Raw genomic sequence first — 23566 nt, forward strand, 5'->3', positions numbered from 1 at the left:
CACGCCTCTCAACATGGCGTCTGAAGTTTCCACGTCTTCGAGGAAAGCTCTCACTAACTGGGTTTCGGTTCTGGTCTGTGCCGAAATGATCCTTGCTACGTTTTTGACTTTGTAGCCTTGGTCGAGTAACTCTTGTTTGAGAGTGTCCATAGAAATGCTGTGTTCAATAGACTTTATGACCACGCTGATATCTTTGGGAGGGGGTGGCTGAGTGGCTGACATGTGTGCTGGCATGAGAATCAATTTTGCATGTGGGCCGAAAGAGTCAGGGGGTATGGCGTGGACGAACTTTTCTGCGGTCTGTATGTTAGGAAAAAGGAGAGTGGTAGTTCTTGTGGTGTATGCCCAGAAATATCTAGGTGTAGGGATCTGTAGATGATTTTGTGTGATTAGGTCTTTGATGAAAAAGGGGTTGTTGGTGTTTAATGAGTGATTATGGATTTTTACAGTGTATTTTTGTTCAGAAGAGGCAGGATCGGTGTGGGTGGATGTTTGAGGGATAGCTGGAGTCAGGACAGGTTTCCTTTTGGCATGGGTTACGGTTTTCCAATCGTTTTCGCTGGGGTTTGGCGGGGTTTCTGGTACTGGAGAAGGGGGCAGGTTGGGAGTGCGGGTTCTGTCCAACGCCGTAAGCCAAGGTGCCGTAAGGGTTGAATTTGGTAGAGCTTCAAATATAGCTTTAGGGCCAAAATATAGAGGGCTGAATTTAGCTGAGAATTTGGAGAGCTGTTCTCTAGAGCTGAAAATTACCACCCGGTCTGTTTGCGAAAGAAGGTGAGAAGTGAAAGTTAGGTCATTTTGTTGCTTCAATTCTCTAAATGCTGATTTCGTTCCCCGCCTGATGAAGAGCCCTCTGTCTGATTCAGTTGGAGAAAAACTATTGAGCAGTGTAGATATGACGTTCTCTGAATCAGTTTCACTGTTAGAGTCTGTCGTCTGGTCAGCACTAGACATACCTGTTTTCACTGGCTTGGTGTCGCTGAGTTGGGTTGGTCTCTTCCGCTTCTGCTTCTTTTTCGGCTGTGGTGTGGCAAATGTAGGCTTCACGTTGGCTGATATGTCGGTTGAGGTGGAGGCTTGGTCTAGATGGGGTGATGGTGGAGGTTGGCCACTTTCTTCGTTCTCCTCCATGTCGTTAGTATTTGCTTTTGCACAACTCAGAACGGAACTCACAGAAAACTATCCCGCGCGATGCTATGCACTGGTTGTTGCTGTACAGTACAATCACACTGGTGCAGCACTAGTCGATATTTCCTCGCCTACAACACTGTATATGTCGAGCGGGGCTCACTGCGTTTATCGTTATGGGTTCATCCAGTGAACAGCAACATGCAATGTTACGGTTTCTCGTTAAAAGAGAGTTACCGTACAATATTTTAAAACAAAAATGAGGATGAGCACAGAAGTTCACACACACTGAGCAGGTCTCTCTTCCGCGGCAAGTCTAAAATGTTCCCTGGTAATCAGCTACACTCAATGTTACTCAATGTTACGGTTTCTCACTTTAAAGTTAGTGTACAATAATTTAATAATAATGATGAGCACAGAGGTTAACACACTTAGGAGGTTTCACTCCTGCGACAAGTCGGCAAAGTTTCCTAGATAACACTCAGTACGTGGCGATCCACTAGGCAGCGACTTGGTCGCCAGTGTCTTCTTGATCACCAACTGATTCGCTTCAGTCTAGGGGGCCGAGATAGCATTATAGCCAAACACAAGTTATTAAATATGAGAATAGATACAATATTACTGATATTCCAGTCTTGCTAACACTCACACATGTTCACAAGGCACTATAATTCAAGTTAAATTCTAATCTTACACTGCACAATTGAAAATTACGAATAAAAATGCGTGAAAACTACGCGGCCACAACACGCCGTCCGACCTATGCCGCCATTGATCGATGAATGATCGATGATGAGCCCGGAGGGAGAAAAATATTTAAGTCGCAGGGACAATGCCGTACTGCCTTCCCAGTGCGAGCCAATAGAAACAGCGCAAACGTTTGTGACTTTACGATTGGTCCGCTGTCGATTATTGACGTTGGCGTAAAAGTGAAGGTTACCGTCGGGCCCTGCATCATTTTGGGCGAGGCGTCGTTCTTGTAGTTAAACAGCTGCAAGTAGGAGTAGCATCATGTCGGGTCGTGGAAAGGGAGGCAAGGTGAAGGGAAAGTCAAAGTCTCGATCCAGCCGTGCTGGGTTGCAGTTCCCGGTAGGCCGTATCCACCGTCTTTTGCGTAAGGGCAATTACGCAGAGCGAGTTGGTGCCGGTGCGCCAGTCTACCTGGCCGCGGTGATGGAGTACCTGGCGGCCGAAGTTCTCGAGTTGGCTGGCAACGCAGCTCGTGACAACAAGAAGACTAGGATCATTCCTCGTCACTTACAGCTCGCCATTCGCAACGACGAGGAGCTGAACAAACTCCTGTCCGGCGTCACCATCGCCCAGGGTGGTGTGTTGCCCAACATCCAGGCGGTTCTCCTCCCGAAGAAAACCGAGAAGAAGGCTTAAGCCCCTTCTCCGTAAAACGGCCCTTTTAAGGGCCCCACTAACCTCACAAAAGTCAGAAATAGCCAGTATTGTTAATCCTCTCTCACGGCTTCGTAATGTAATTTCATTACGCGTGTCAACTTTCTCTCTCTCTCTATACCGGTGGGCTGATTTAATATCATCATTCTGTAATTTTGTGCTCTGAACGATGTCGTTGTCCCAGGTTCGCACTGAAGTACTTGAAACCGTTGTACATTTACTAGGCTATTGTGTGATAACACATTATACTGATGCATATAGAAAGGTTTCATTATTATTATATAATTTAACACAATACGAGTTAAATTAGATGATGATGCCAAGGTACATAGTTGGCTTCGAAATTTATGTAATATATTTCTATCATATTAGAGTAATGGAGATTATCGTGAAAATAATCACAAGTCCCCTTCTTTGGTGCCCATCGTGGTTTTAGACATATACGTTTGAATATACTAGTTTACTTTACTACATACTACGAATGAAACTAATTTTGAATAAGAAATCGATAACTGGTGAACAACTTACGGCGTTATAATAGAGTTCCTAATGCGTTTGTTTGTTGGTGCACATATTGGCCGCACGCGCAGGAACCCCAATACTGAGATGATGACATGACCTTCTCGTAGGAATCGAAGGCTTTGACAATTTGCGTTCGAATTTCCCCTCTCTCTGTCGTTTCGTTCGAACCGAAATGACGCAAGCTATACGTGGAAGTTGTCTGACAGGACGAAGTCCTGTGTTCTGACATGCGATGTGTACCTCTTCTCCCCAGTGTTTACCACACTGGATTCCTATGACCTAAAAGTTGGCATTGCAAAAACGTGGTGATGTGATGTTCAGTATGTGTCAATCCCCTCGGTTCCTTGTTACGGTCTGGTGAGCATTGCCTACCTGCGTTGTCATATTACCCACCAATTCTTCGGACAGTGATTATTGACTTACAGAAGTTTACAGTAACAGGTAACATAATCCGAGGAGCAAGGCTTCACAGAGGAATCCGGTCTTTCCACTTGATATACCAAGCGTTGGGGTCAGACCCATTTGAAAAACGGAGAGGCATTTCTTACAACGTCTTTTGCTGATACTGAAGTGCCCCTACGAAATAAGTTCTGTTTTCCGCACTGGCCTGTTGAGCTAGTGGTCACACAGTAAAGGTGAATTAAATTAATCTCGACAACTACTGCCCTTTTTAGACGGATTTTATGGCCCTGAAAAGGGCCGTTTTGCCGACGGATTCGGCAGCAGACGTGTGTAGGCAGTCTAACCGCCGAACCCGTAGAGAGTCCTCCCCTGCCTCTTCAAGGCGTATACCACGTCCATGGCCGTGACTGTCTTCCGCTTCGCGTGCTCGGTGTATGTTACAGCGTCACGGATTACGTTCTCCAGAAAGACCTTGAGAACACCTCTCGTCTCCTCGTAGATGAGGCCGGAGATACGCTTTACGCCTCCACGTCGGGCGAGACGACGAATGGCCGGCTTCGTGATGCCCTGAATATTATCTCGGAGAACCTTCCTGTGGCGCTTCGCTCCACCTTTGCCAAGACCCTTGCCTCCCTTGCCGCGTCCAGTCATGTTGCTCGTGTGACGAAGGTTAAAAGTGATCTCGACGGCGGGTCATTTTTTGGTTTATATACTAAAACCCGCGGACCAATCACATTACGGAAGGGGCGTGGCTTCTCAACGGGCGAAGACATAAATACCCCTCTTGGGGGCAGCGGGCGCGACTGTATTGCGTCAACTTGGGTTGCGAGGACGAAGGAGTAAGCGATGGCACGTACGAAGCAAACTGCGCGTAAGTCCACGGGAGGCAAGGCTCCACGAAAGCAGCTGGCAACGAAGGCCGCTAGGAAGAGCGCACCGGCTACTGGAGGCGTGAAGAAACCCCATCGATACCGACCTGGTACAGTTGCTCTTCGCGAGATCCGTCGTTACCAGAAGAGCACCGAGCTCCTCATCCGCAAGCTGCCTTTCCAGCGCTTGGTGCGTGAAATCGCTCAGGATTTCAAAACCGACCTCCGTTTCCAGAGCTCAGCCGTAATGGCCTTGCAGGAGGCAAGCGAGGCATACCTCGTCGGTCTCTTCGAGGATACCAACCTTTGCGCCATCCACGCCAAGCGCGTGACCATTATGCCCAAGGATATTCAGCTGGCTAGGCGCATCCGCGGCGAGAGGGCTTGAATTAACAAAGGTACTCCTGCCCGCAAAAAGGCCCTTTTCAGGGCCACTAGTTATTTCTCGGAAGAGCCGGTTGTACCGTACTCCAGGTCTCGTTCCTACTACCCTCAGTTCAAGGTCACCTCAATAATATAAATGGTTTCTCCCTTTCCATTCCTCACCGTATCAGCATTTTCCCACAGCCTGTTTGACAAATATCGCAATGTATCCTATAGGTTAATAAACAATTTTTTAATAGAACGATGGATAACAAAGTTTCTTAGGAAAATTAAAAAAAAATTTCACAGTTCTATAATATTGCACATTATATATATTTACCAAATTAAGGGTTAACGCCGCCGGGACGAGTGATCCTCCGTCCGACCGATCACAAGCGCCAAGGCTCAAAGTGGTCCAGAAAGCAAATCTAGCTGGACTAAAAATGTGACATATTTCCATGAAACTTCGCACTATAGTCACTACTGTATAAGAGGAGAAACTACCCCTTTATAGACGATGCGTTTTGACAAAAATTAGTGACTTGTCTCATATATAATATATTGTTTTAATGAAACTTTACACAGTACTTACATGTAGCTCGTTTATACTATATTGGATACAAAATGTGATTATGATTGTATAAGAGTAGCTACTTGTCTCCTATCTAACATTTTTTACTTTCACGAAACTATAACTGTGACTCATTATTTTCGATAGTACAGACGTGGTCTGCTTAGGAAAGGACAAGCGGAAGACTGTGACCTTTGTGACCTCGGGTGGGTATTACGATAACATTTATAACCGTCACCCTGATAAGCATCCGAGCAGCTTATTTCACAAAAGGAGTTTGAATACAAACAATTCCTTCAATCTACTACGATTATTACAATAACTGATTTCATTAATCTCCTCTCTTCTTTAGCAAAATATAAATTACCTTCAATTGGTCGATTCAGCAAACTTGTTCATAAAACTTATCGCTATTGCGTCACGTTTCGCAATTTTTCTAAAGTAAAAACAAAAACACGAACAAACGCCTACTCCTTTAACCTCATCGCTCTCTTATCTCTAGAATCCCGGGGGGTAGAGAACCTGAATTCTCTGTGGTGTGAAACAAAGCAACCCGCAGGAGCAATGACACGTTCAATTGTCCTAATAATAGAAAAAAAATTACACGTCATTTAGTGTATTCAGAACATTTTTACAGGACCGTGTAGGATATTCACTCTCCTGTCGAATAGTTTCGGCGGCTGGTAGGCGATACGCATTAATTAAAATAATACTTGCGTACCTTGTTCAGGACAGTGACTGTGCTACTTTCTTTCTTTCTTTCTTTCTTTCTTTCTTTCTTTCTTTCTTTCTTTCTTTCTTTCTTTCCTTTATTTGTAGCTTATTGATGACACCAGATGCCATAACGGAAATGCCGTGATGGTATGTTTGTTTAATATTCAAAATCAAGTGACAGACGCTATTTGACTTTGCGGTGGAGGGGATAGGGACCTGATCTCGGATGTTCCGAGAGATGCCGGCGCACAGTTGTCCAGAACGCAAAACTATGTAAGAAAATCAACTTCATCATAACCGAAGTTTAAGTAATATCTAGGCTTAAACAAAAGCTAGGCATTGTGCACAACAACATACAAAACATCAATATCAGTAAGAGGTGGGACAAAACATGAGTTTTTTTTTTTTTTTTTTTTTTTTTTAAGTCACGCTCTTCAGTTGATTTTTGTTCGTGGGGTCAGTGGCTGTTTTATATTGTTAAACCTTCCCTTATGGAGGTCATAGGACAAGATGTGTACTTTCATTTAATACGCGAAAAGCAATCTATAATACGTTAGCATTCATTTAATTGGCACGTTTACTGAGATTTGTGCAACTAGTTTTTTTTTTTTTTTTTTTTTTTACGACATATTTAACAGGCTGTGCATTACAAGTAAACCTGAGTTAACTTTCAATTCTTCTACCCACACATTAATCAAATATTAAACTCTATACGGCTTAAAATTTAGCTGCTACATCCTGCAAACTTAGATGTTATATTCATCTCTTGGTGGCGCTTTACGAATTCGACAGCAGCCACTTTTCAGAGTCTGGATGAAGGAGCTTAATTTCTCCAAGAAAAATTCAACACTTCTTGAACATATAATGAACAACTAAATTATGGAGTATATCCATGAATCTAGCATTTTGTTACCAACTGCGAAAAATATGGCAGGCTAGTCATCTTTTAGGAGCATAATTTCTATTAAAACATTAAAAATTATCAGAAACACTAATTTTTCCCTAATTCCCTAATTACACGAGCATAATTCGTTTTTGCATAGATGCGTATAAAATTTCATGGAAATATGTTACATAGGGGAGAAATTATTAACTCTGTATAAATGTAGCCTCTAAACACAAGAAGTAGATTCCCATATAAAAACCATTATCTGAATTTATGCTACCTGTAACTATACTGTGTGAAATATAATGTAAATATTTCAGTTAAGATAGAAATTATTAATTTAGTCTATAAAGCACTTCCGATACAACTCTTCACACAATAATAATAATAATAATAATAATAATAATAATAATAATAATTATAGTAATAGTAATAATAATAATAAGAAGAAGAAGAAGAAGAAGAAGAAGAAGAATACACACTCGCCCGAATACAGAAATGTGAAGGGTCAGCAGGACAGAGTATTTGAGAATCATATCATATCATATCATAATATATATTCCTTACATTCATGTTAACAACCCTTAAATGTGCAAAACTTCATATCTCACACTAGTTTATTAAAAAAGGTCGGACTGTAAAGAAAACAACTATCGCAATTTTCATATTTTAAGATTCCCTGCAGTTTATACAATTTCATTTATACCACTTAGGATGTATTCATTAAGGATATGCTAATTTTTAATGAAACACACACACACACACACACACACACACACATCTATTATACTAAACATAAACCCACAAGAGAAAACAATACTTGTATTAACTGTAAACATTTTTCTTCCTTTCTTTATTTTTAGCAGAATCCTCCATTTCACCCTTTATCTCACTAGATGCGCTTCCCGCAGACATTCTTCATTATATGTTTCACACACCACTTCGTAACACTTGCAGCGGTTGACTTTTGTTTTCTTGTCTTTTTCTCTAGGGTATATTGTACATAGTGCTCGGTATCGGTGCTCGTTCACGTGATATTTTACCTTTGTTTTTCTTGCTAACTCCTGCCAATTTTTCTGATATTTCCCGTAGTTGATTGGTCAAGTACTGCGGATTGATTCCCGGTTATAACAAACACACCTACACTACATTCCAATGATTTCTGACTCGTTACTGCACATTTTAGAAACACTGTACGGAAGCACACGCAGTCTCTCGTAAATCAACAGGTTACAACAGAGACTTACACTTGCAAACGCGTGGGGATTTCAGAAAATTTCTTACTATTTCAGTACCTTTAACTGTACAACAGATTTTGTTTTCTCGAAAAAGAAAGGTCAACGTTACTATTGACAAAAGACAGAAACGTACGATTACAATACCTTTATTTTAAACAATCTTAGAGGTGGTCTGGGAATTCCTAAACTCACCACGCGACTACTTAACCCTAGACAGGTAATCATCACTGTACTCATGTTAAAGGTAAGCATTCGTAATTTTTACTACTCACATTTTAATTAACTGAAATCAACTCAATATCACACATTTAACAACTTTTACACTTTTCGTAGCCATTAGTGTTCATTTAATTTTAAGTTTGTCATAAAGTCTTTACGTTCATGTTATTGTCCTATTTACAATTAGTGCAAACAACAGCGCGATGTTCTCTGCAGAACCCCTTTTTGCAAAGTCCACAAAATGTTGTCATCATTCTCCTCTTCTTTGCAGGACATTTATAGCAAACAGTACGTTCACCATCTGGCTGCATTACCTGGCATTGTTGTTGCACAGCAATGTTCAGATGTTCTTCAATTGTTGCCCGCAGAGATCGGTGTAAAGTAGGACGTGCAAAGCGGTGCTGCATCCACGGTTTTGTCAGCTCTTCACACAATTGGAAAATGAATTGTTTTCTTGATATTGTTTTCTGAGTTCTTCTAACTATAAATTATCCATGAATTTATACTTGCAATATTTAGCATGTTGTAAAATATTGCTAGTGGCCAGCGCCTCGTCTTTCTATTGCAGGAAAGATTGTGGCACATTTGACATAGTGTATCTACACCACCTTTAGTCCCATTGTAAATAATAATAATAATAATAATAATAATAATAATAAAGGCTTTACATATAACGTGTTGCTTACTGTTGTCATTGCAGTCCACGTCGGTGGGGGTGGGGGGGTTTCTTTCTCCTCCTCCTTCCTCTAAAAAGAGCAGTTACCAGGGTCTAAGGAAGTGAATGCCCTTTTCTTTCTGGGCTCATCCCTACATTTGTCTTAGCTCCTTAGGGAAAACCACGGAAAACCCTCAGGCTTGCGAATAGACTGAATGAATGAGAGGAGAAACTTTAAAGGTACGTGAAAACACGTCCATGCAAGGGAGTTGGGACTGTGAAAAATTGAATATGTGAAATCCAAGACTGTATTTGCCAGGCGAGCAAAGATGAAGAAGAAGAAAGGCTTACGTATGACGTGTGGCTTACTGTTGTCATTGCAGTCCGCGTCGGCCAGCGGTGGGAGGGGGGGGGGGTCAATATACCTGCACATATCAGTTCAAATTATAAAAACCTCTTAATGCTACTGCGGTACTATTCCATTGCCGAACACAATATGAAGAAATTAGCAGATCCCTGAACTGAACTCTTATTACTCTGAAATTACCGCGCAGTACAATTATAGCTATGACGCATTGCAAGCGTTAGTCACCATATCGATTTGCTAAGCAAATTTAATCCCTTTAGAGCATGTCCCCCCCCCCTCCTCCTCCATATCAGCCAACAACATACTGGATGAAGAAGACTCCTGCAAAAGGGACGAATTAAGATTTAATTTTATTTTAATGATAGACTAACATTGCAAAGTTCCAAAATAATTTTTTGCATTCCTTCATTACACTAGTCGTACAAAATTGCGGTCGTATCTCGTACTATCTATACTAATAATAAATCTGTAGCCGAAATTTTTCTGGTAAGTTTCGATTTTCCAAAAGTAATTGGTCCTAACATATATAATTAACCACCCTGAAACCGAAAATCGCATTTTTGAAATTTTTGTTTGTATGTCTGTCTGTATGTTTGTTACCTTTTCACGCGATAATGGCTGAACCGATTTATATGAAAACTGGAATATAAATTAAGTTTGTTGTAACTTAGATTTTAGGCTATATGGCATTCGAAATACATTATTTAAAAGGGGAGTTATAAGGGGGCCTGAATTAAATAAATCGAAATATCTCGCTTATTATTGATATTTGAGAAAAAATGTTACATAACAGATGTTCCTTTAAAAATGATTTCCGTTAAGTTTTATTTTTTTACAACATTTTGATAGGACTGATATTTAATGAGATAAATGAGTTTTAAAATTAAAATAACGCTATCTAAGACGGTGCAATGAATTAAGAACAAATGACTTCGTCTATAAGGGGCCTTGGACAACAACAATCGAAACAGGGGCCTTGGACATCAACAAACAATCGAAAGCTATTAAACATAGCCTACAGGGAATGTTTCTGTGTTTGTATGAAGTAATATCACAAGCTCGTAAATTAACTGATTTGTATAATTAGTTATTATTTCACCATTGGAAACTGTAGTTTCTCTAGATGGACATAATGCTATAATGTTATTACAGTAACGTCTGAGTAAATCGAGGACAGGTAAGATTAAAATAGCTTCTTATGCACAGAAAATTTGATAGGCTATTTTGTACATTCGTTTTCTGTATTTCTTAAAATAATATTTATGTACACGCATTTTAATCTCAGAGAATTAACGAACAACGAGAGTGTATTGATTTAGTATGCAGTAATAGTACTTTAGCTTGGCAATCCATTATTTTAATAATTCATATTTTAACTATGCTCAATTGAATCGTGTTAAAATACATAAAATATATATGCAATAAATGCAGTGCTAAAAAAAAATTGGGTAATATGCGAAGCAGATTATCTTGCGCTGTTGTAAAAGTTGTTCCCTGGATCAGACGTCCTATTTTAATTATGTAATTACTTTATATTTATTTCTAACAGGTGGAGCGGAGCGAACGGGTACGGCTAGCTAACAATAAGTGAGAACTTACAATACAACAACAACAACAACAACAGCTGATAATCTGAAAGGGAACATAGTAATTTGGGGTGAATTAAAATGCAGCTTCCATTCGTTTAAAATTTCTTTAAATTTTAACTAAATATTAATGTAGATATTACCTCTAAAGGTAAATGGGGGCATGTTTCACAACGCTAACAAATTACAAATTAACAATATACAATTAACAACGGAAATATTACATATGCTTGTTAACTGTGTTTCACAATGCAATCTTATTCACTTGTATGTTTTAACGAACTTTACAAAATCGGCGAAACAAACTTACAAATACGCATAATTGGTTGAACAAAATCGCCAACGACAGTTTACAAAAATCACTAAGGATCAGAGGTAAAGTAGCTGTAATTTTAGAACTATCGATGGACATGTTTATATTTTTTTATATATATTTTATTTAGATTTTGCTACATCGGCGACAACGGAGTTTCGCGGCATGCAATTGGTCGAGCATACCAATGCATTAATTAGCCTACGACTTAACTGACGAAAGTTAGCGCGAAATTCATTCAAATAATTGATAAATAATGGATTTGACCCACGTAGTTATATGCAGTTGATAGAGCAGCTAACATGTCCATCCATTAAAATCAACTTCGCTCTCTGCTGGTCCATCAGTATATTTTATTGTTTCATCCATAACCTCGCCAACATTAGGGAACCCAGCAGGAGGAGCATAAAAATCCTTTGCCCGAGTAAGCACATTCGGTGATCAATAACCCGCCTCGAGTTTTTTCAATCTTGTAACAACATCAACTACCATGTGTGAACTTTTGCACACTGTAATCTTATAAATTCCGTTCTTATCTGCTAACGCAGGGAACTGAGAGCTACTATGCAACCAATGCAGTTCTCGCTTTGAGGTTAGGGCACCACTTTTCCCTTTCAGATGTTGCATGTGATGTCCCATATCTTGTAGGAGAGATTACAGCGAAATGGGATTCGGAACGACTTCAGAATACTGCGTAAGTAATGCCGACATTGCATTATTAAGTGATTGGTTTTCGGTGCAAAGTTTTTCTTCTTTAAGTGCGAGTATTTATTAAATACGTTCCTCGTATATAAGAACTAACGCGGTATTCTGAAGTATAGCGCGGGATTCATTCGAAACCTTTCATTAATATTCGTACAATGATACGAACGTGGCCGGAAAATTCTACGTTAGGCCTAAATGCAAAATCTTCGTCTGAGTCGCTAGAACTACTCAATAACATCACAACTGCTTCAGTGTAATTCTTAATGGTACCCTGTTACTATAAAATTGATTTTATACATATGTGTTTATTTTTTTCATTCACAATTAGAAGCTATTTCAACAGGGCTACTGTAGAAAATGTGCTAACTTCACTAGTAAAGTTTAGTTTACACGTTTGTAAAATTACTCCTTCGTTGTGAAACAAACATATCACTTGTAAAGAGCGCAAAATTTCATTCGTAAAGATTTGATTTCCTTTGTACAGTCCACCTTTACAAACAAAGATTGTGAAACAGAAGTTTACAAACAGAGTTCACAATTTCCAAAGATTGTAAACTTTGTGAAACACCCCACTGGTGAATCAGCACGCCGAGCTCGATCGAAATACAACCAGTTACTATTATTTCCCTATCGTTTTTTGACATTTGATTCCGCGTCCTACCCCTTTCATTCGTTACTAACCAACAACGCCAATAGCAGAAGGTAACGCAAAAACAGTCACCGGTTCCCCGATGCATGGCTTTCTCTCTCAATGTCAACTGAGAGTTAAAAATATTCATTATAATATGCACTTTCCACTCACTCCTCAGAATGTCTTCTTTATTTTTATTTATTTATTTATTTATTTATTTTTAAAGATATGTGAGCTACGTACTGTATGTCTGATGTTTTGCCATCGTACATTCAAATATTTATATTCACTGTACAGTACAGCGAACTGTTTATACTTACTGTACATGCTATAACTACTTCTCCCAACTCCGCTATTGCTATATTTCCTAAACTAAACGCTGATATTGAAATAACGCCTGGTCTGATAATGCAGTCTGTTTAAATTTCTACCGACCAAGTTCTGCCCTTCATCATGGGAAAACAACGAGCTTCTTTAAAGGATACAACTACTAGGACAGAGATATTTTCATTATGGAATTTGTACTACCCACTGAAATGTAGTAACTAATGGGATTTTAATTAGCCATATATGTACAGTATATTACATTCTTTACCTAAAATGTCTCTAACTTCTAGGGAGAGCGCGAGGTACGTTCACAATCCCCTGAATACATATTCCCTTCTTCGAGAAAACGCAGAGAAGTGAACCGTCTCATATGAATATGCTACCAGTCATAAGTTTCAATACGGAGCTGCAAGTACTTAAGAATTATCAATTACTCTACAATTATGCAGCGGCGTCATCATCCAAGCTATAGCTGGAATAGGGAAGGGAACATAATATCCCATAAGTCTTATTAGAACACGCTGGAAATAGTGACGTAAAAAAAAAAATCGCCAACGGCACGTGGTGTTCCCAAGCGGTCACCCATCCAAGTACTGACCACGCCCAATGTTGCTTGACTTCGGTGATCGGACGAGAACCGGTATTTTCAACATGGTATGGCCGTTGCCGATGAAACTGCGTAATCTGTAGGCACTTGAGGACGATGGGATTGGGGTGCACTCGATAAAACCTGCACTCGCTCACACACACACGTAAACTGCCTGCTTAGACTCTGTACCTAAATTACCAAGCTCGTTGGATGTCATTGGGATAGATGATAAATCTATCTATCAACGGCAGTTTGGTTACGTTTCAACGTCACACACTGCTGGATTGACACGGGATTAATAAAACAGCTAGTCGGCATTCTAAGTTAAGCCACAGGTGGATTGTTGTTCAACAGCGGAGCCTCCTTTCAACCACATGGTTGTGGAACTGTAGTCGGATTTTCGACATCATTTTCATGCCATACTACGGAACTTCACACAAACTTCAATTCACTTCTTGCACCGGCGGCTACTACGAATGGACTGAAGCTCGCTACTGACTAGGGGGGGGGGGGACATTTGTCTCTTGATGGATTACGTGACAGATATATAAAGTATCAGTCGTATGTTATGAACCCGAGTTTCAATAAAGATAGATTACCCGTATGTCCACAGATTCTCAGTAGTGGCCTGCGGAAGGATTATGACCGCGGTCGACAAGTTACCTTCTAAGTTGTTTTCCCTCAACAATTAATGCTGCCAAGTGAGTAGGAATGACACCGCGCTCTCATATAAGTCGTACGAAACTATTAAGGAAACGAATTTGCCTCGTGGATCCAAGTCTCCCATGGACTGCCTATAATGTATTATCTATCCTAGAAGTGTTATCGGGGTGATTATTTAAATTTTCACTCGGTGGGAAACGCTGTTGTTCTTCATTCATCTACTCTGTTATGAATAACTTGTGGCCCTTAAAAGGGCCGGTTGCTGATTCCCTAGCAAGCACTCCCGCTTACTTGGAACTAGTGTATTTTGTGACGGCCTTGGTCCCTTCACTGACGGCGTGCTTGGCCAGCTCACCGGGTAGCAGGAGACGGACGGCTGTCTGGATCTCCCGACTGGTGATGGTCGACCGCTTGTTGTAATGCGCGAGCCGCGAAGCTTCCGCGGCGATGCGCTCGAAGATGTCGTTAACGAAGCTGTTCATGATGCTCATAGCCTTTGAACTGATTCCCGTGTCTGGGTGAACTTGTTTCAGAACCTTGTAGATGTAAATGGCGTAGCTCTCCTTCCTCTTGCGCTTCTTCTTCTTATCGCCCTTCGAAATATTCTTCTGGGCCTTGCCGGCCTTCTTGGCAGCCTTTCCGGAAGCTTTGGGGGGCATGGTGCTCGTCTGATGATGAGCCCGGAGGGAGAAAAATATTTAAGTCGCAGGGACAATGCCGTACTGCCTTCCCAGTGCGAGCCAATAGAAACAGCGCAAACGTTTGTGACTTTACGATTGGTCCGCTGTCGATTATTGACGTTGGCGTAAAAGTGAAGGTTACCGTCGAGCCCCCGTCTCTTAACACAATCAATTTCCCAACCCTCAACTCCGTCGACAGCGACATATCCAACATACCAAACGAAACCACCAACAGTCCCAAACCCCACACATTTGCTCAGATCTTGGCAACACCACAAAAAACCGACAGAAATGATCTACCCACCCCCCAACAAATCGCCAACTTTATAGATGAACGTATCGCCATCCACATAACCCGCATTGAAAAATACATTGACGAAAAAATCAATCAAGCCATTAACAATTTAACACAATTTATCACAGCCACAACAATAAACACGACCCCACCCTCACGACTCGAAAATACCACAGCCACTATAAATGCCACAGCCAAAAAGACCATAAATAGAAAAGTTAGCGTTGCACCTTATGGAAACAATATAGATGTAATAATCACGCCCATAGTCCAGAAAGTCCAAACTATGATAGGTGGCGCAATAGAACGAGCCCTGGCGGATTACCAATCCCTACCCTGCCCCTCAGGAAATTCACGGCACCTTGACACCACAAACAGCCTCTCACCAACAACCTAATACCACTATAATGGCGTCCATCCTACTTCGACATGACATCACGATAATTCATTGCAATATTAGACACCTGTATAACAACAGAACGGAACTCACTCACCTCATCCAAGAGCAAAAACCCGAAATCATATGTTTAAATGAAACCCACCTTCGAGACAAAGACCGCTTTACTATGAGAGACTTCACTATATATCGACGCGACAGACCTACGATAGGAGGAGGAGTTATGATTATGACTAACAAAAACTTGACAACAACTCAAATTCCCCTACCCCTTCACCTCGACGACCAAGAATGTGTAATAATTCAAATCCACATAGGAAATTCTCGCATGCATGTGGCTTCTTTCTACTCTCCGCCAGCCAATCCACTCCCATCCACACTCCTGCGTTACCTTCACACCCTTCCAAATGTCATAATCACCACAGATATCAACGCCCACCACCCCTTCCTCCATGATAACAATCGGAACACCAAAGGCAACCACCTAGTGACGCTCTTACCCAGTCTCAACCTAGTACAAGTTCCACTCCCTGCCCCCACACGCCTACCAACTCCTACTCAACAATTTACAACTCCTGATAAAATATTCATCTCTCCCAGATTACACAACCGACTCATCAATACTCTAGTCCTTCCCCCTCTAAATTCAGATCACGCACCCATACAAATTAAACTTGCCTGCCCCTTTTACCGCTCTCAACCCGTAAACGAAGCTATATACATGCGAGATTATCGTAACGCTGATTGGCAGAAATTCAAAGATTACATATCTAAATCACTCCCTCATTTTCCAATCACGAAACACGAAGACTTAGACACCGCAGAGACTTTGTTTGTACAGGTGCTTAATGAAGCTATTCAAGACTCAATACCACAAAAACGATATACCACTGACCGTCGCCGTGCACTACCTCCAGACATCTTAAAAATCATAAAGACAAAAAGAGCAGCACACAGACTCTACATGCGCACCCATGAAGATGAAGACAGACGCCTCTACCGCTCACTACAAGAAGATGTCAAAGACGCTATACAGAGATACGAGACGCGACGATGGGACAAATTCATTCAGAAAGTCGACAAAGACAGACTAAACGCTCCCAAGCGATTCTGGGAAACCATAAAGCGTATTAGGGGCAAGTACCAATATACTTCCCACCCATTACGCAACAGACAACAAACGATTATTGACACACCAGGCAAACTGGAAGTCTTCCGACAGTTTCTATCCAACACGCACACTACACCTATACATCCAGATTTCGACCAAGATCATTACCATTTCATCACAGATCATATCAATAACCATCATATCCTCTATAATCCACTCCCAGCACCAGCACCACGATCAACCGACGACCCCATCATTGATGACATCACCATACTAGACATCTCACTTGCCCTCCAAACATGCAAGAACTCAGCACCAGGACCTGATGGTATCACATACCAAACACTTAAACAACTCCCGCCGACAGCCCTTAATTTTCTTGCTGGTCTTTTCACCCTCTCTTTGAAACTTGGACACGCTCCGACACGCTGGAGACATTCACACATACTTCTATTTCCAAAACCTGGTAAAGACGCCTCAGACCCCGCAAACTACCGACCCATAAGCCTCACCCCGACTATTGCCAAGTTAATGGAGAAAGTACTCGTTTCACGCTTGCAGGTTTACCTGCGCGACCGAAATATGATTCCCGATTCTCAGGCGGGCTTCAGACCGGGAGTCCAGCCGACGGATCAGCTGATACGGGTACTTACCCCCATTGAGGAGGCCTACTCTAAACGACATTACTCAATCATGGTAGCGCTCGACGCCAGACGAGCCTTTGACACAGTATGGCTGGACGCCTTGCGATATAAATTAACAAACATGCAATTTCCGCACGAAATAACACGCTGGATCTCCAGCTTCCTGAATAACCGATCTGGCCAGGTCCGTCTTGGCAGACAAGATCTGTCCCGCACCTTCCAAATCGAAGCAGGAGTTCCCCAGGGCAGCGTGATTTCCCCCCTGCTCTATAACATATATGTATCTGACATCCCTCAACCCAACAACAATCAAGTGGGCCTGGCACAGTTTGCTGACGATGTTGCTTTCTGGGCCACCCATCCCCGCTTACGATCCGCCAGGGTACTAATAGACAACGCCCTGAGACAGTACACTGAGTGGGCCAACACCTGGAGAATTACCATCAACACCGAAAAAACCCAAACCTGTGTCTTCCGCCCCTCTTTAAAATCACGAATCACAAACAGACAACACATTACAATCGGACAAGCATTAATACCACTCCAACACAAAGTAACATATCTAGGCATTCCACTCACATCAAAACTCTCTTGGACTACAATAGCGCAAACAATATGGGACAAATACAACAAAGCTACTAAAGCAGTAAGCTACCTAAGCGGCATTAGACGACAAGGCTGCCACGCCAACACATTACTACACCTATATAAAGCACTGGTTCGATCCCAGTGCACCTACTCCTCCTACTTTCTATTGCAATCTTCACCCTCAACACAAAAGAAATTTGAGTCCCGTGAAAGGAAATTATTGCGCCAGATATTTCGACTACCCAAACATACCAGAAACGACACAGTATACATCCACACCAAAACGAAACCACTCTCCACACACCTAATCCGAACAGTCACTAAATACACACACTTCGCACTACGTCGCTCATACACACAACATATGTTTAACAATCCTCCACACACCAACAAGAACACAACCATTGAAAAACTCCTACAAGCCTATCAAGATCACTTCAATCCACAAAATAACCATTAAACTCTCCCCCTCTCTCTCCCTCTCTACAACACCCCTCGTCTCCCGGAGTCGGCTCATTCGCGCTCTGTCTCCCATAAATACCCCAAAAGAATGCCATCGTTGAGGAATGCACATACATGTCATAGACCAGAACCCGACACATACAATTAATAATCCACTTTCATCTACAACGAGAGGAAATCGAAATCAAATACCCCACCCACAACATAACGTACCAGCGAACATCTCTCCGACTGCTGGATAGCTGAAGTCAAAATGCCAACGCACAAACACAAGGATAACAACAATATAAACAAATTGTGACTGCCCTCACCACTGCTTAGTGATGCATGATAGCTATCGTTGAATAACTAAACAATAAATAAATACATTCAAAATTCACGCAAGCCCAGTAAATAATTTACATCACAAACAGTTCATGGTCACTCCTCAAATAACAACAAATCAAAACTTAAAATCTGCTTCTTAAATCTTCTTTCTTACTTTCTACCCACCTGTCTTCTTTCCACGTCTCAATCTCAATCTCATAAAAGCCCTAAATATCCAACATTCTAATAACACTGCACTCACAAGCACTCACGGTCGAAGAGGGCATTGTAATGTAAGACCCTAAAACGACCGCTGGCTCTGCCAGCAATCAACTCTGACATCGGGCCCTGCATCATTTTGGGCGAGGCGTCGTTCTTGTAGTTAAACAGCTGCAAGTAGGAGTAGCATCATGTCGGGTCGTGGAAAGGGAGGCAAGGTGAAGGGAAAGTCAAAGTCTCGATCCAGCCGTGCTGGGTTGCAGTTCCCGGTAGGCCGTATCCACCGTCTTTTGCGTAAGGGCAATTACGCAGAGCGAGTTGGTGCCGGTGCGCCAGTCTACCTGGCCGCGGTGATGGAGTACCTGGCGGCCGAAGTTCTCGAGTTGGCTGGCAACGCAGCTCGTGACAACAAGAAGACTAGGATCATTCCTCGTCACTTACAGCTCGCCATTCGCAACGACGAGGAGCTGAACAAACTCCTGTCCGGCGTCACCATCGCCCAGGGTGGTGTGTTGCCCAACATCCAGGCGGTTCTCCTCCCGAAGAAAACCGAGAAGAAGGCTTAAGCCCCTTCTCCGTAAAACGGCCCTTTTAAGGGCCCCACTAACCTCACAAAAGTCAGAAATAGCCAGTATTGTTAATCCTCTCTCACGGCTTCGTAATGTAATTTCATTACGCGTGTCAACTTTCTCTCTCTCTCTATACCGGTGGGCTGATTTAATATCATCATTCTGTAATTTTGTGCTCTGAACGATGTCGTTGTCCCAGGTTCGCACTGAAGTACTTGAAACCGTTGTACATTTACTAGGCTATTGTGTGATAACACATTATACTGATGCATATAGAAAGGTTTCATTATTATTATATAATTTAACACAATACGAGTTAAATTAGATGATGATGCCAAGGTACATAGTTGGCTTCGAAATTTATGTAATATATTTCTATCATATTAGAGTAATGGAGATTATCGTGAAAATAATCACAAGTCCCCTTCTTTGGTGCCCATCGTGGTTTTAGACATATACGTTTGAATATACTAGTTTACTTTACTACATACTACGAATGAAACTAATTTTGAATAAGAAATCGATAACTGGTGAACAACTTACGGCGTTATAATAGAGTTCCTAATGCGTTTGTTTGTTGGTGCACATATTGGCCGCACGCGCAGGAACCCCAATACTGAGATGATGACATGACCTTCTCGTAGGAATCGAAGGCTTTGACAATTTGCGTTCGAATTTCCCCTCTCTCTGTCGTTTCGTTCGAACCGAAATGACGCAAGCTATACGTGGAAGTTGTCTGACAGGACGAAGTCCTGTGTTCTGACATGCGATGTGTACCTCTTCTCCCCAGTGTTTACCACACTGGATTCCTATGACCTAAAAGTTGGCATTGCAAAAACGTGGTGATGTGATGTTCAGTATGTGTCAATCCCCTCGGTTCCTTGTTACGGTCTGGTGAGCATTGCCTACCTGCGTTGTCATATTACCCACCAATTCTTCGGACAGTGATTATTGACTTACAGAAGTTTACAGTAACAGGTAACATAATCCGAGGAGCAAGGCTTCACAGAGGAATCCGGTCTTTCCACTTGATATACCAAGCGTTGGGGTCAGACCCATTTGAAAAACGGAGAGGCATTTCTTACAACGTCTTTTGCTGATACTGAAGTGCCCCTACGAAATAAGTTCTGTTTTCCGCACTGGCCTGTTGAGCTAGTGGTCACACAGTAAAGGTGAATTAAATTAATCTCGACAACTACTGCCCTTTTTAGACGGATTTTATGGCCCTGAAAAGGGCCGTTTTGCCGACGGATTCGGCAGCAGACGTGTGTAGGCAGTCTAACCGCCGAACCCGTAGAGAGTCCTCCCCTGCCTCTTCAAGGCGTATACCACGTCCATGGCCGTGACTGTCTTCCGCTTCGCGTGCTCGGTGTATGTTACAGCGTCACGGATTACGTTCTCCAGAAAGACCTTGAGAACACCTCTCGTCTCCTCGTAGATGAGGCCGGAGATACGCTTTACGCCTCCACGTCGGGCGAGACGACGAATGGCCGGCTTCGTGATGCCCTGAATATTATCTCGGAGAACCTTCCTGTGGCGCTTCGCTCCACCTTTGCCAAGACCCTTGCCTCCCTTGCCGCGTCCAGTCATGTTGCTCGTGTGACGAAGGTTAAAAGTGATCTCGACGGCGGGTCATTTTTTGGTTTATATACTAAAACCCGCGGACCAATCACATTACGGAAGGGGCGTGGCTTCTCAACGGGCGAAGACATAAATACCCCTCTTGGGGGCAGCGGGCGCGACTGTATTGCGTCAACTTGGGTTGCGAGGACGAAGGAGTAAGCGATGGCACGTACGAAGCAAACTGCGCGTAAGTCCACGGGAGGCAAGGCTCCACGAAAGCAGCTGGCAACGAAGGCCGCTAGGAAGAGCGCACCGGCTACTGGAGGCGTGAAGAAACCCCATCGATACCGACCTGGTACAGTTGCTCTTCGCGAGATCCGTCGTTACCAGAAGAGCACCGAGCTCCTCATCCGCAAGCTGCCTTTCCAGCGCTTGGTGCGTGAAATCGCTCAGGATTTCAAAACCGACCTCCGTTTCCAGAGCTCAGCCGTAATGGCCTTGCAGGAGGCAAGCGAGGCATACCTCGTCGGTCTCTTCGAGGATACCAACCTTTGCGCCATCCACGCCAAGCGCGTGACCATTATGCCCAAGGATATTCAGCTGGCTAGGCGCATCCGCGGCGAGAGGGCTTGAATTAACAAAGGTACTCCTGCCCGCAAAAAGGCCCTTTTCAGGGCCACTAGTTATTTCTCGGAAGAGCCGGTTGTACCGTACTCCAGGTCTCGTTCCTACTACCCTCAGTTCAAGGTCACCTCAATAATATAAATGGTTTCTCCCTTTCCATTCCTCACCGTATCAGCATTTTCCCACAGCCTGTTTGACAAATATCGCAATGTATCCTATAGGTTAATAAACAATTTTTTAATAGAACGATGGATAACAAAGTTTCTTAGGAAAATTAAAAAAAAATTTCACAGTTCTATAATATTGCACATTATATATATTTACCAAATTAAGGGTTAACGCCGCCGGGACGAGTGATCCTCCGTCCGACCGATCACAAGCGCCAAGGCTCAAAGTGGTCCAGAAAGCAAATCTAGCTGGACTAAAAATGTGACATATTTCCATGAAACTTCGCACTATAGTCACTACTGTATAAGAGGAGAAACTACCCCTTTATAGACGATGCGTTTTGACAAAAATTAGTGACTTGTCTCATATATAATATATTGTTTTAATGAAACTTTACACAGTACTTACATGTAGCTCGTTTATACTATATTGGATACAAAATGTGATTATGATTGTATAAGAGTAGCTACTTGTCTCCTATCTAACATTTTTTACTTTCACGAAACTATAACTGTGACTCATTATTTTCGATAGTACAGACGTGGTCTGCTTAGGAAAGGACAAGCGGAAGACTGTGACCTTTGTGACCTCGGGTGGGTATTACGATAACATTTATAACCGTCACCCTGATAAGCATCCGAGCAGCTTATTTCACAAAAGGAGTTTGAATACAAACAATTCCTTCAATCTACTACGATTATTACAATAACTGATTTCATTAATCTCCTCTCTTCTTTAGCAAAATATAAATTACCTTCAATTGGTCGATTCAGCAAACTTGTTCATAAAACTTATCGCTATTGCGTCACGTTTCGCAATTTTTCTAAAGTAAAAACAAAAACACGAACAAACGCCTACTCCTTTAACCTCATCGCTCTCTTATCTCTAGAATCCCGGGGGGTAGAGAACCTGAATTCTCTGTGGTGTGAAACAAAGCAACCCGCAGGAGCAATGACACGTTCAATTGTCCTAATAATAGAAAAAAAATTACACGTCATTTAGTGTATTCAGAACATTTTTACAGGACCGTGTAGGATATTCACTCTCCTGTCGAATAGTTTCGGCGGCTGGTAGGCGATACGCATTAATTAAAATAATACTTGCGTACCTTGTTCAGGACAGTGACTGTGCTACTTTCTTTCTTTCTTTCTTTCTTTCTTTCTTTCTTTCTTTCTTTCTTTCTTTCTTTCCTTTATTTGTAGCTTATTGATGACACCAGATGCCATAACGGAAATGCCGTGATGGTATGTTTGTTTAATATTCAAAATCAAGTGACAGACGCTATTTGACTTTGCGGTGGAGGGGATAGGGACCTGATCTCGGATGTTCCGAGAGATGCCGGCGCACAGTTGTCCAGAACGCAAAACTATGTAAGAAAATCAACTTCATCATAACCGAAGTTTAAGTAATATCTAGGCTTAAACAAAAGCTAGGCATTGTGCACAACAACATACAAAACATCAATATCAGTAAGAGGTGGGACAAAACATGAGTTTTTTTTTTTTTTTTTTTTTTTTTTTTTTTTTTTTTTTTTTTTTTTTTTTAAGTCACGCTCTTCAGTTGATTTTTGTTCGTGGGGTCAGTGGCTGTTTTATATTGTTAAACCTTCCCTTATGGAGGTCATAGGACAAGATGTGTACTTTCATTTAATACGCGAAAAGCAATCTATAATACGTTAGCATTCATTTAATTGGCACGTTTACTGAGATTTGTGCAACTAGTTTTTTTTTTTTTTTTTTTTTTTACGACATATTTAACAGGCTGTGCATTACAAGTAAACCTGAGTTA

General features: G+C 41.9%; 1 protein-coding gene and 1 non-coding gene across 3 annotated transcripts in view; one reads left to right on the plus strand and one right to left on the minus strand.

Moving 5' to 3' along the window:
• Window positions 1-23566, plus strand: part of cher (filamin protein cher) — a 1020924-nt gene that overhangs the window by 595918 nt on the left and 401440 nt on the right. The window lies entirely within an intron of this gene.
• LOC138708260 (5S ribosomal RNA) lies at window positions 13450-13568 on the minus strand. The gene has a single exon (XR_011334666.1). It is a non-coding gene; the product is annotated as a 5S ribosomal RNA (ribosomal RNA).

Source organism: Periplaneta americana, chromosome 10 (genome assembly GCF_040183065.1).
Source record: "Periplaneta americana isolate PAMFEO1 chromosome 10, P.americana_PAMFEO1_priV1, whole genome shotgun sequence".
Taxonomy (NCBI): domain Eukaryota; kingdom Metazoa; phylum Arthropoda; class Insecta; order Blattodea; family Blattidae; genus Periplaneta; species Periplaneta americana.